Raw genomic sequence first — 13,133 nt, 5'->3', positions numbered from 1 at the left:
GAGACACACATTTTTCAGCCTAGAAGGCCATTTAGCAGGTAATTTGTTGTACGCCTCTTCTGACATGATTGTAGCCTCAGCACCTGTGTCTATAACTGCATTAACTGGTATGCCATCAACAGTCAGCAAAATCATTAAACTGGGCCCTCGACTCTCAGCTCTGCTGACATGTACAGTAGAATGACTTTGCTCAGCGTGTTCGGAGCGATTTTTACTTGGGGGTTCTATTTTGGCCACAGTGTTTGCAGGGGGACTTGTGTATGGACTGGGGGACCGTGAGCAGTTTCGTTTGTAATGTCCCTCCTCCCCACACTGGAAACATGGCCCACTAGAAGCTCTGGTGGGGCTGGTATTTTGCTGTCTGTATCTGTTTGACTAGAAAGAGGTCTGAGCTGCGCGTCCCCTTTCTGACTGGACTGCCACACTGGAATTTATTTGTTGGTTGGGTCTTACAGTAGAAGGAAGAGCAACAGAAGAGGGAGGAGGCCGTGGTCTATGGCTAGTTAGAGCTTATCAACTTTGTCAATGAGTGTTTGCAACTGGTGCTGTGTAACATAGCTCTGTGACTGCACTATACGTGATTGCAATGCCTGCGGCTCCTCATCAGAGTCCATGTTTTGATCAGCCCAGGATACTCGACACGCCCTCTCCCTCTGATCAAAGTCATGTCCGAGTGTAGCTTTGAAGTTGTGTTCATAAGAGGATACTAGCCGTTGTGCCTCATCCAGTGACACGGTTCATTACCTCGTATGCCACTCTCTGGTTGCGCAGCCCTTTGAGAGAAGCATTAGCAGCAATTTGCTTTCTGAGCTCGGTGTCAACTCCAGGATAAGCTAAGATGACCAGCCTGTGAACCTCCTCTGCAATCTCTGAAACAGTTTCCTTAGACTGTCGCAGTTCTCCAAGTCTCCTCCGTGCTGTGTTGGGAGGCTCTTTTTGGCCAAATCGAAAAGCCAGCTGTTCTTTAAGCAGAAAGTAATCTTCACGTATGTGTTCGGGTAATGAGCACAGATATCTGACAGCAGCAGCTCGCAGACATTCATGGAGTTTATCCACTCTCTCTACTGCACTCCATCTGTAAATAACAGCTCTGCGCTCAAAAGGAATGACGAAGGAGTGCCAGTCGTCTCTACTATCATAAGTTTAGCTTTAGGTCCATCTGGGGCTCTACCACGAGGGGTTGTAAGGTGATGGGCGGCCGCAGAAGCACTTAACGATGTGTGCATGTTTGGACCCAAGTTGAAGGAACCATTATAATGGCTGGGTCCCTGTGTACGGCTTCTTCAGGAACTTTACTGAACTTAGTAAGCAACACTTAAATGCTGGGAGATTGTATGCTCTTGCCCAGCACTGATGGGTTTGTCTATAACCATCCGCACCTAAGCCAACGAGTGCATACTGACGCTAAGCGTAAACAAGCAGTGAACTAATCCCCACGTAATGACGGAGCCAAATCTGATTGGCTTATAAAGAACACCTTACACACACAAGTAAAATAACTGTAACAAACAATGTATTTACTTAACACTTTTAAAGGTGCACTATGCAACTTTTCGTCCACTGGAGGGCGCTTAACGCCAAGGGGATAACATTATCAACATCTTCCTCGAATCTTGCCCATTGATGGTGGAGCTTCCGGCAGAAGGGACAGCCCTTGCATGGCAAGCTATCTAGCTCTCCTCCTGCTTGATAACAGTCAAGGCGCCTATTCTAAACGGCTCGCGAATCCCGGGACTTTTATTATGATGGGACGGGACACAGTCACCGGGCGCCCACACTTCCGCTTTGTCCGGTCAGGTAAAGCAGCTATATTTATCATATCAGATACATTTAAGGGGCCAAGGGCTTCGGCCATCCGTCCACTCTCTTCCCTAAACTGAAATGAAGTAGTGGGCTGTACTTTCCACACGATTGACATCAGGTTCAAGTACGCCAGTTTGGCTGGGGGTTATGTTGCCGGCATACCGCCTCCCATGGCCGAGACTGGTATTACGACACCTGTCGGGCCGGGGCTAGTAATGCTACTGCTGATTAAGGTTGATATCTCTGCAGCAATATAACTTGACATTTTTTTAATGACATCATCGCCCTTATTTCTTCTCATTCTTTTGATGCGTGTAAGTCATGTTTTTGATATTTTTACCTCAATTTTTACACATGGCACCTTTAATGTATAGAACACTACATCAATATTTTTGACACACTACTTGATCTCTATTTTAAATATATTGGGTGATTAGGTAGAATAAATAACCCAGCATTTTTCCAAGTGACCCAGCGCTGGGTAAACATGTTAAGAATAATCCAATAAAATGACCCAGCAGGCTGAACCCAGCATTTTTCCAAGTGACCCAGCGCTGGGTAAAAATGTTTAAAATAATCCAATAAAATGACCCAGCAGGCTGAACCCAGCATTTTTCCAAGTGACCCAGCGCTGGGTAAAAATGTTTAAAATAATCCAATAAAATGACCCAGCAGGCTGAACCCAGCATTTTTCCAAGTGACCCAGCGCTGGGTAAAAATGTTTAAAATAATCCAATAAAATGACCCAGCAGGCTGAACCCAGCATTTTTCCAAGTGACCCAGCGCTGGGTAAAAATGTTTAAAATAATCCAATAAATTGACCCAGCAGGCTGAACCCAGCATTTGGGTTAAAAAATTAAAAATAACCCAGCATTTTTCCGAGTGACCCAACGCTGGGTAAAATTGTTACAAATAATCCAATAAAATGACCCAGCAGGCTGAACCCAGCATTTGGGTTAAAAAAAATAATCCAGCAAATTTCAGAGTGACCCAGCGCTGGGTAAAAATGTAAAAAATAATCCAATAAAATGACCCAGCAGGCTGAACCCAGCATTTTTCCAAGTGACCCAGCGCTGGGTAAAAATGTTTAAAATAATCCAATAAAATGACCCAGCAGGCTGAACCCAGCATTTGGGTTAAAAAAATTAAAAATAACCCAGCATTTTTCCGAGTGACCCAACGCTGGGTAAAATTGTTACAAATAATCCAATAAAATGACCCAGCAGGCTGAACCCAGCATTTGGGTTAAAAAAAATAATCCAGCAAATTTCAGAGTGACCCAGCGCTGGGTAAAAATGTAAAAAATAATCCAATAAAATGACCCAGCAGGCTGAACCCAGCATTTGGGTTAAAAAACTTAAAAATAACCCAAAAGAATGGTTGAATATCAATTTACTACCTAATCGCCCAATATATTTAAAATAGAGATTGAGTAGTGTGTCAACAATATCTCGTCTTGTCTGCTTGATTTGTATTATTTATATAGCACCAAAAAACAACAACTGAGCACTCTTTATTTTAAACCAAATGCTGGGTTCAGCCTGCTGGGTCATTCTATTGGGTTATTTTTGTTATATTTTTACCCAGCGCTGGGTAGTTTTTTTGTAACTCAGTTGGGTCAGTGTAACCCAGTGTTGGGTAGTGTGTGTCAAACCGGTTAAAACTGGATACATTTGTCAACGGTCCGAGAGAGAATGAGTGGAAAACTCCTGGATGAAAATTAAGGTTCGTATTACACTGTATTCCTATCAAATTACTACTGTACACACAGAGGAAAGTCTGTAGTCCCACATTTGACCTTTTTTGTTTGCATATAAGTCACAGCTAACGTCTGCTAGGAACGCTAGCTGAACGACGCGCCGGTGCCACAGGCGTAATGGTTTTTATACTGTACAGACCGTATTTTCTATCCTCTTACACTGTTCCTGCCCCTAAACCTGCACGTCACACACACACACACACACACACACACACACACACACACACACACACACACACACACACACACACACACACACGGCCCCCTAGGGGTATAAGAAAATATCATTACACGTGAGTATTGCGATATTATGTTTGGTATTTATTTACATCCAAGATTCGTGGCTTTGTGTTTCCGAAGTAAACCACAGACTGTATACAAGGAATATACAAGCCACTAAGGAAATCGACAAGAGTCATTTTGCTTGCAAAATAGGCCAAGTGAAAATCCATTTCTCGGGAAACATTAAATCGGAGAGCTCGCTGAACATCCCGCCGTCACCCGTGCGGCTGAGAAGTGTTTCGATAGAATATATACAGCACATTTTACCCTCAGTAACAAAATAAACACACACCAAACGGACAGCGGTGGCAGCAGAACAAAAGCATCTGATCACAGCGATGTGGATATGATGACCAGCTCTGCTTGAAATGGCACTTTATACAATAGACTGCGTTAAAGAAAACAGCTTTACAGTATTAAATATAAAACAAACACTCATTCAGTCATGGAATGAATGAACTATGCACTTTCTGTTGCTGAATAGTTTAGACTTAACTGCTATACTGTGAACCTTTACACATAAAGATCCTGCAGTCACTTGACCATTGCCCTTTACTTATGCACTGAATAGTGATTAGTGATATAAATTATACTGTATTAATTAAATAAAACAGTTACTTGTCATGTTTTATGCATATGGTTGTGTTCTTTATTCTTTTAAATTAATCTTTCAAAAATTAATAATTACAATTGTTTCTTACAATATTGCAATATATCGTATCGTTACCCCTGTATCATGATATGTATCGTATCGCCAGACACACACACACACACACACACACACACACACACACACACACACACACACACACAGCCCCTAAACCTACCCATCACAGGAAACATTCTGTATTTTTACTTTCTCTAAAAACTCCTCCTGTGTGATTTATAAGCCTTTTGTAAAGTGGGGCCATGGGTAATGTCCTCATATTTCACCCTCTCCTTGTGTCATACCCATGTCATTATACACATTTGTATCCTCATATTTCACAAAAACAAGCACACACACACACACACACACACACACACACACACACACACACACACACACACACACACACACACACACACACGGCATGACCCCTGGATAACTCGATTCTCTATACGTTGGTGTTCACATTTATAAGCACTTACACAATGCAGATTGCCAAGAAAACACACATTTGATGTAGTTTCACTCCCCGCCTGCGGTTAAACCGTAGCTTTTAAACCTACCAAATGTTGCCAAATGTTATCTGGCTGGAGATGAGGACGTTGTGGTCAATCATATCAAAGGCTGCAACTCAAATCAAGCAGCACCAGAATTACATCTCCTTTGTCTGAAGCCAAAAGATATCATCCAGAACGTTAAGCTGACTCTAAACCCTGACACGTTTCTACTATAGCAGTCTTATTTAAAATCAGAGTAATTGCTGCAAGACTCATTTTTCTTCAAAAGGCAGCTGAGTAGACATCGTCCAGAGGCAGAGCTCGCACAGGTGGAGCAGCATTCATTACACAGCAGTGTCTCCGCAGCTCCCTCACTCCTGAGGAACACATGCCGAGAGCCGAGAGCTGGGAACGTCAGCTAGAAAGAGAGGAGGATAATAGCCGGATCATTTTGTAATTGCCAGTTAATGCCTCATCCACAGTTTGACCCAATCATAAGTCAAAAAAGCAAAAGTGTTGAGTTAGAAAAGTTGAACAAAGTAGTGAAAAGTCACATAAGTCGGCTCTACTTTGCATGGAGATCCATTCCTCCCAATCATAGAGCACTGGAAGACGGACGTCAGCGGTGGATCGCAAGCCAGCTGGCGAATGTACGAAATAAGCGTCAGCACGTATAACATACTTTCATATTTAGATATGTGAACTGAGCCAAGATCTTGATGATCACTTAAAGGGATAGTTCACTCAAATATGAAAATCAGCCCATGATTTACTCCCCATCAGGACAGGTGTGTATGACTTTCTTCTTTCCGATGAACACAATCAGAGTTATATTTAAAACGTCCTGGCTCTTCAAGCTTTATAATGGCACTGATTGTTGCTGTTTTTGAAGTCCATAAAAGGTCCATCTGTCCATTAAATATTGTGCCCCACACAGCTCTGGGGCGTTAAAAAGGCCTTCTGAAGCGAATCAACGCGTTTGTGTATACTGTCAGAAAAAAAGGTACATTGCTGTCACTGAGGTATCCTAAGGCAGTGGTTCCCAAACATGTCCTGGAGGACCCCCAGCCCTGCACATTTAGCATGTTTCCCTCATCAGACACACCTGATCTAACTCTTCAGCTCATTAGTAGAGATGGCAAGACCTGAGGGGTGTGTGTCTGATGAGGGAGACATACAAAATGTGCAGGGCTGGTGGTCCTCTAGGACAGGTTTGGGAACCACTGCCCTAAGGTACAAAACTGAAAAGGTACTATTATGTACCTTTAAGGTACTAATTTGCACTCTTAAAGTATTGATATGTACCTTTTAAGGTACTTATATGTACCATTTAGGGGTGAGTAAGGTACAAAGATGTACCTTTTCACTTTTGTATCTTAGGGTACCGCCCCAGTGACAGCACTGTACCTTTTTTTCTGAGAAAATATCCATATTTAAAACTTTATAAAGTCTCAGTCTTCTGTATTCAATTAATGGACAAAGTGTTGAAAGTGCCTCTGCAGTTCAAAAGGCTTACTCTATGGTAGGCATGTGCCGCTAGCACATTTTCATGCTGCGATTAAAAGCTTTTATCACGGTATACAATATCATCACGATGTTGAAATAAGTTACAAAAAATGTGTCGTCATACTATAACAGGTTTAACAACTTACTTATTACAAAAAGACCTGAACATTTAATATAATAAAGCAATACACAAAAATAAGGTGACAATATTTAAAACAGATTAAAGTGCAAAAGAATTATAAAGAACCATAGGTAACACTTTACAGTAAGGTCTCACTAGTTAATGCACTAACATTAACAAAGCGCGAACAGCTACACTTTTACAGAAGTTATTCTTCTTTGATGGCATTAGTTAAAAAAAGCGTTGGACATGTTGTTCATTTTAAACGGCTGATGGGTAAAGTATTCTTAAAAAGGCATTCGAAAAATAAAGAATTCAGAATAAATAATTATTCACAGTATTTTGAAGTGCCCACGATAACAATATCGCGCATGTTCTTTATTGTATTACCGTATAGCGGCACATGTCTACCGGTTACGCTCGTCAGACGTCGCGTACTCATCTTCAACGGCGAGGAGGCACTTTCAACACTTTTCCACAGAAGGTGATCGTCTGGAACTTTACTTTAGAAAGTTTTAAATATGGATATTTTTCTAACACAAACGCATCGCTTCGCTTCAGAAGGCCTTTATTAACGCCCCAGAGCTGTGTGGAGCAGTTATTTCATGGACGGATGCATTTTTTATGGACTTCAAAAACAGACAACAATCACTGCCATTATAATGCTTTGAAGAGCCAGGACTTTTTTGTATATAACTCATTTGTGGGTGAACTGTCTCTTTAAAATAGTTAACGTATGATCATGCTAAACCCTGGGGTATCTTGTTTCACGCTGATCATACAGTTACTCGGGGTCAGTTCCCCCAAAAATGTAAACTGTGTCATTAATTCCTCCTGTGGTTGGACATCTTCAGACACAGATGAAGATATTAGTGTTGAAACCCGATGGCTCAGAAAGGCCTTCATTGACACCAATGTCATTTCCTCTCTCAAGACCCAAAAAGGCACTAAAGACGTCGTTACAAACCCCATCTCACTACAGCGGCTCTACTATCATTTATGAAGACACCAGAATAGTTTTAGTGCGCAAAAAAACTAACTAACGACTTATATAGTGATGGCCGATTTCAAAACAAAGCTTTGAACCGTTACGAATCAGTGAATCGATTCATGACATTGGCGATCCGAATCATGAATCGATTCACTGACTCATAACGGTTCGAAGCTTTGTTTTGAAATCGGCCCATCACTACATAAGTTTTTTTGTGTCCAAAAAAGCTATTCTCTGACAGGTGTCCAACCACATGAGGAATTAATGACACAATTTAATATTTTTGGGTGAACTAACCCTTTAATCTGATGTTTTACACCGTGTCTTTACTGCGACAGCTGAAGGCTGTCTTCACCAAAAAAAAAAATCTCCAGAAAAAGGTCTGTTGGTTCTTCCACAACAACTTCGCTCAGAGAAGCTGTCGATCATGACGCCACACCCGTTTTTATAGCAACAAATAAACTAAAACCAAACTCATTAAAGGGGCGGTGAAATGCTGTTTCATGCATACTGAGCTTTTTACACTGTTAAAGACTTGGATTCCCATCCCAAACATAGACAAAGTTTCAAAAACTAATGTTGGACGTTTGATGGAGTATTTCTGTGTTAAAAATACTCCTTCCGGTTTCTCACAAATTTCGTAGAGTTTTTTTCGAGTATGGGTCTACTTGACGTTAATAAGAGCGGAAGGTCCTTGTATGGGCCGTACGGGCTCTTCTCCCGGAAGGGTGCGCGCGCGTGACTAGAGCGAGAGAGGAAATGCACGCCCATAAACACTCTTTCAAGGTGCAGATCCAGTCATCCGTGAACACCTCTGACGCGCCCTATGTTCGCGCCGCGCTCTACTTTATTCCTATGGGTGACGTCGAGCGACTTCAACGCTTCGGCACAGCATTCCGAGAAGGCAGCGCTGCATTTGAACCGATTTGAACGCAGAAATGACGGGAAGCTTCACAACATCGGGTCATTCGCGTCTAAAAGTGGATCTCCACCGTTCACCACTGTCAGGACTTATCCAAATCATACACTCTAAAAAATGCTGGGTTAAAAACAACCCAAGTTGGGTTGAAAATGCACTAACCCAACAATTGGGTTGTTTTAACCCAATGGCTGAGTTGTTTTAACCCAGCCATTGGGTTGTCTTAAGCAACATTTAACCCAACCGCTGGGTTAAAACAACTCAACCGTTGGGTAAAATCAACCCAATTGTTGGGTTAGTGCATTTTCAACCCAACTTGGGTTGTTTTTAACCCAGCATTTTTTAGAGTGTACCAAAGAAGTGTGTTTTTGACAGAGCGGCCCCAGCGATAAAGGTTCGGTCCTGCTTTGGAAGCAGCCGGTGAGTAAAACTGCTTCAAATGTCTGTGCTGTTGGCTCGTCGCGTGAGTAAACATCAGTAAACGACACGATCGCGTGCTTCATCATTCAAATGCGCTAACGGTTACTCCATTGCTGTTCTCTGTATAACGTTACACTAGTCTGACGTGCAAAACCGTTTTGCTTGCTACTGCTAAGGTTTAGTCGCATACAATAGTCCATAAACCGAATCATGTCCTCATAAACTGCGAGTAAACACACACAAATGTTGACAGGCCACTAAATACAGTAACTTACATACCACAGAGACGGACGTCCTGCTGTTGCTGTTTCTCCTGTTCAATTTATTTCAGTGTAGCGAATCAAACACACAATCGCCATTTAACAAATATGTTTTGAATGCTTTGTGCTTAGTAACAGACCTTCCCCCAACACAACAGAGAAAGATTCTCCGTTACCCTGGAAACCATCTGATAAGACGTTTTACGGCCAAAAAAGTCCAGAGTTAAAGACACAAAGCTTGTAAAACACACGCTTTTGCCTCAAATTATAGACAAACCATCTATAAATGAACATGCACCCCAGGACATTGTATGTTAACACATAACTGTCCTGTAAAATGTTTCTTCTGTATGGTATTTTGCATCTTTTTGTCTTTGTCTTAACAACTTACTAGTTCAGGTAACCTCATATATGTCATGTCTCCTATCAAATTAATGCTCACTTCACGACTTACACTTCCATGTATGTCACTTATTCAGAGAATGCAGTGTGTGTTTGTTGCATTAATTAGAGTATGAATGGGCAGAGACCCACTGATTCAAGCTTGAAACAAAGAGCCATAAAATCGCCAGAGGAATTTCCCGCTTGGAAATCCCAACAATCTCATTGGTCAAGTCTACCCCAGGAGGGCGTGACTACTCCCAGACCTTAAAAAGAGGTGCTCGGATGCCCTCCCTCTCTCTCTTCTCTCTCTGTCTGAACCAACACGTCATTGTGGCTGGCCCTTGAGCCAGGCCACCAATGCAGGCCCTCCAAGCAGGGAGGGCCTCCATACACAGAGCCATGTGCTGTGCGGGACCAGAAACCCGAGGCCCACACACGGCTATTATGCCAACAGACCCCAACACTTCATGTCGACCTTCTTCTTCTTCGACCATCAGAGACTCTGCAAGTTCACCATCGTTCCTTCACTCACCACGGAAGGAATCATGCGTGGAAAAACCCATCAGACCAAACCATCGAACTTTCTCCTGCAATTTCCACCTGGACGGTCTTCTACAGCTCAAGCCATATGCAAGTATCATACGCAAAACAAATTGCTGTGTAGTGAGTAAAACTGTAAACCCCTTTGTTCAGACAAACGGGGCTTGTAGTCACCGATGGTTTCTCTCAAGGTTTCAGACTCTTTAGACTTCCTCCATCTGTACTGACCCGGTTCTTCTAACCACTTTCACTTCAACTCTTGCTGTGTATGTTTTCTGTATGTATGTGTTTTATGTCTCGTTCATGATTTATAGATATAAAATTTTGTGCACAATATATGTTTGGTTCTGACTCCCTGCCTGCAAACAAATTGCCCCTTAAATGATCGATCTGGTTATGCGCTCTAAGCACTTATGTAAATACAAAGGAAGAATGTTTTTCTGTAGCCATGAAAAATATATCTTTCTTAGAATTAAGTAATAATCAATACTAAATGTTCACAAACGAACTGATTAATTGATTGCAATGTTAATGTAGCTACATAAAGCTAATCTATTAAATTATTCAAATATTCATAATTAATCATAATGAGTTATGAATAATTATTAATATTTCCCTTAAGAGCTAATTCGTTACATCAGCCTGGATCATATCTCTATTAGCTGAGATCGATAGCCATGGGTTTCTCTTGAGGACGTCACCGCTTTGCGCTCGTCATTCTTTAGCTCCGCCCACACGATACACCTCCAGGCGCTCGTTTTTTTCCGGAAAGACTCGGTACAGCCTAAATTTCTTTAATAAATATAATAAAACGAAAGACTTTTCGGAGATATGAAGGATGCAATACTACTCTATAGGTACTCAAGATTGACATGAGATTGACTGAAACTGAGTGTTTCACCCCCCCCCCCCCCCCCTTAAAAAAACAACAACACTTGAACTTACATTAGAGTGATAAAAACTAACAGAAACATCTTTGAATATTTGAAGTGTAATGTGATTGTTTAGTTTGTCTCACATCCCATTAGAATACATGAAGGGGCGGGGCTTATGAGCTATACTGGGACCAGCCACCTGGGGGCGATAGAGATTAAATATATGGCAACACACTTGTTAAATATATGAGGCACACGATTGGCTGTCTGTTGATACCCTGCTGAAAAATGCAGCATTATCCAGCATACATTCATTTGTCGATCCAGGCTGGTTTACACTGGTTTGAGCTGGTCTAGCTGGTGGACCAGCCTAGCCATGCTGTTCTCAAGCAAACCTGAGCTGGTGTAGCTGGTCCTGCTTAACATGCTGAGGGCCAGAAAACCAGCATCCCATGCAGCTCCCAGCATGAAAACATATCTTATGCTGCATGGTGAGTAATTCGAGAAACCTTATGCAATATGCAACGATAACCACAGGAGTATGGTTCAAACACTAGTTAGTTTGCCACATGACCAGCACAAATGTGAGTGGCATCTTGTTCTTTCTTGTTCTGTTCTGGCATCGTCTGAGACAGCAGAGTAGCTAGCGCTGTGTAGAGCATGTACAAATGTGCAACATCAGTAAGGTGTATATTGAATACACTGTCTTACTGCATTAATACTGAACACAAACCTGGTAAAAATGACTGGCGGGCTATGGAGGAGAGCCTTGTTTTGTCCTCCAGGTGGGCGTTCCCATGTGTGTATGATCACATGTGAAAACTATATGGATAGGAGTGTGGACCCAATTGGCAGATAATAACAAGAGGCAGGTTTAGAAGGGGAAAAACAGGAAGTCTTTACTTAGTCGTCTTGAGCAAACACAAGGGATTCAGCATCAGAGCTAATCCTCCTCATTCAGTTTAATCTCCTGCCGTATCGGAGAGAAATGGAGCCGCTCGTTGATCTGCCGTGTGTGTCTTTAATGCAGAGACTCTCCTCGTGTGTTTGTAGTTTAAATATAATGATGCTTTAAAAGTTAACGGCCAAACGTGTCATTACAAAAGTTCACAATGCTGCTGCAGGTGAAATATAATGTGGACAACACTGAATAAATATCTTAAACACTGATGATTGATCACTCACACCCCTTTATCTAAACCTCTCTACTTAACCGCCGGACTCACACATCCATCATGTTTGTAGTTTTTTAACACTTTTTATCCGCTTTTGTAGTTCTAATCGAATCCTCGTCCGACTTGCAATGGGTTGTGGGTAATATTAGCCGTTAGGCTGCGTCCGAAAACCTAGGCAGTGACTCTTGTCTCGCTGCCTTGTCAGGCAATGGCTTGTAAGGCAGTGTTTATGCACGAAGGCTCCTCACGAAACTGATTTCGGACAGACTTCTATAGCGAGCTTTGGTAAGAACTAAACACATATTAATTACAACAATAGTCATTTCTCGCTGGAAATTACATCAGAAGTGGAAAATATTGGTAAAACACATTTACACACAAGCTGACTAGCAAACGCAATTTTTGGACGCCATCTTTTTTTCGAGCTCAGCTGTCTCTGAATGGAAAGCACAGGATTGTGGGATATGAAAGGCAGTGAAGGACACGTGTGTGCTGCCTTCAAAACTCCATCAGATGCAGGTCTCTTAGGAGACAGGAAGTGAAGCTAACATTAGATTCAGACGCGGTTTGATGCCTTCCTGCCTTCAAATGTGTCCTCTGAAGGCAACACTTTCCAGGTTTCGGACGCAGCCATAGCCATGTGATGTGAGCCTCCTGTCGGACAGCTGTAGGTCTTCTAGTAGATGTGGAAAGTGAAATCTGAATCACATTGTTTAAATGTTTTGTCCTGTTGCTTTTGGCTCATTATGGGCTTCTCCCCATTCTTCCCCCTTGGCTTTATCAGACTTTATGTCTCCACGTCCCCCCGACGGCCTCATAGACAGTAAAAGATTGCCTGAGAGCGTCTCCTCAGGTCTATACGGTAATTTCTCAACTGTGTGACAGAGTCGCGTTGGTTATGACGCAATCGTTAGACTATTTTTACAAAAACAGCTTCTACAGCCTTTTATTA

The 13,133-nt window shown here is 42.1% G+C and overlaps 1 protein-coding gene across 3 annotated transcripts in view; it reads right to left on the bottom strand.

Annotated features, from left to right (window-relative positions):
- The window catches only part of iqsec1a (IQ motif and Sec7 domain ArfGEF 1a), a 238,640-nt gene that overhangs the window by 76,462 nt on the left and 149,045 nt on the right, over positions 1 to 13,133 (bottom strand). The gene's annotated exons all lie outside the window — the stretch shown is intronic.

The sequence above is a fragment of the Pseudorasbora parva genome, chromosome 6 (genome assembly GCF_024679245.1).
Source record: "Pseudorasbora parva isolate DD20220531a chromosome 6, ASM2467924v1, whole genome shotgun sequence".
Taxonomy (NCBI): Eukaryota; Metazoa; Chordata; class Actinopteri; order Cypriniformes; family Gobionidae; genus Pseudorasbora; species Pseudorasbora parva.
The sequence above is the reverse complement of the archived record's forward strand: the minus strand, read 5'-3'. Positions and strand labels throughout refer to the sequence as shown.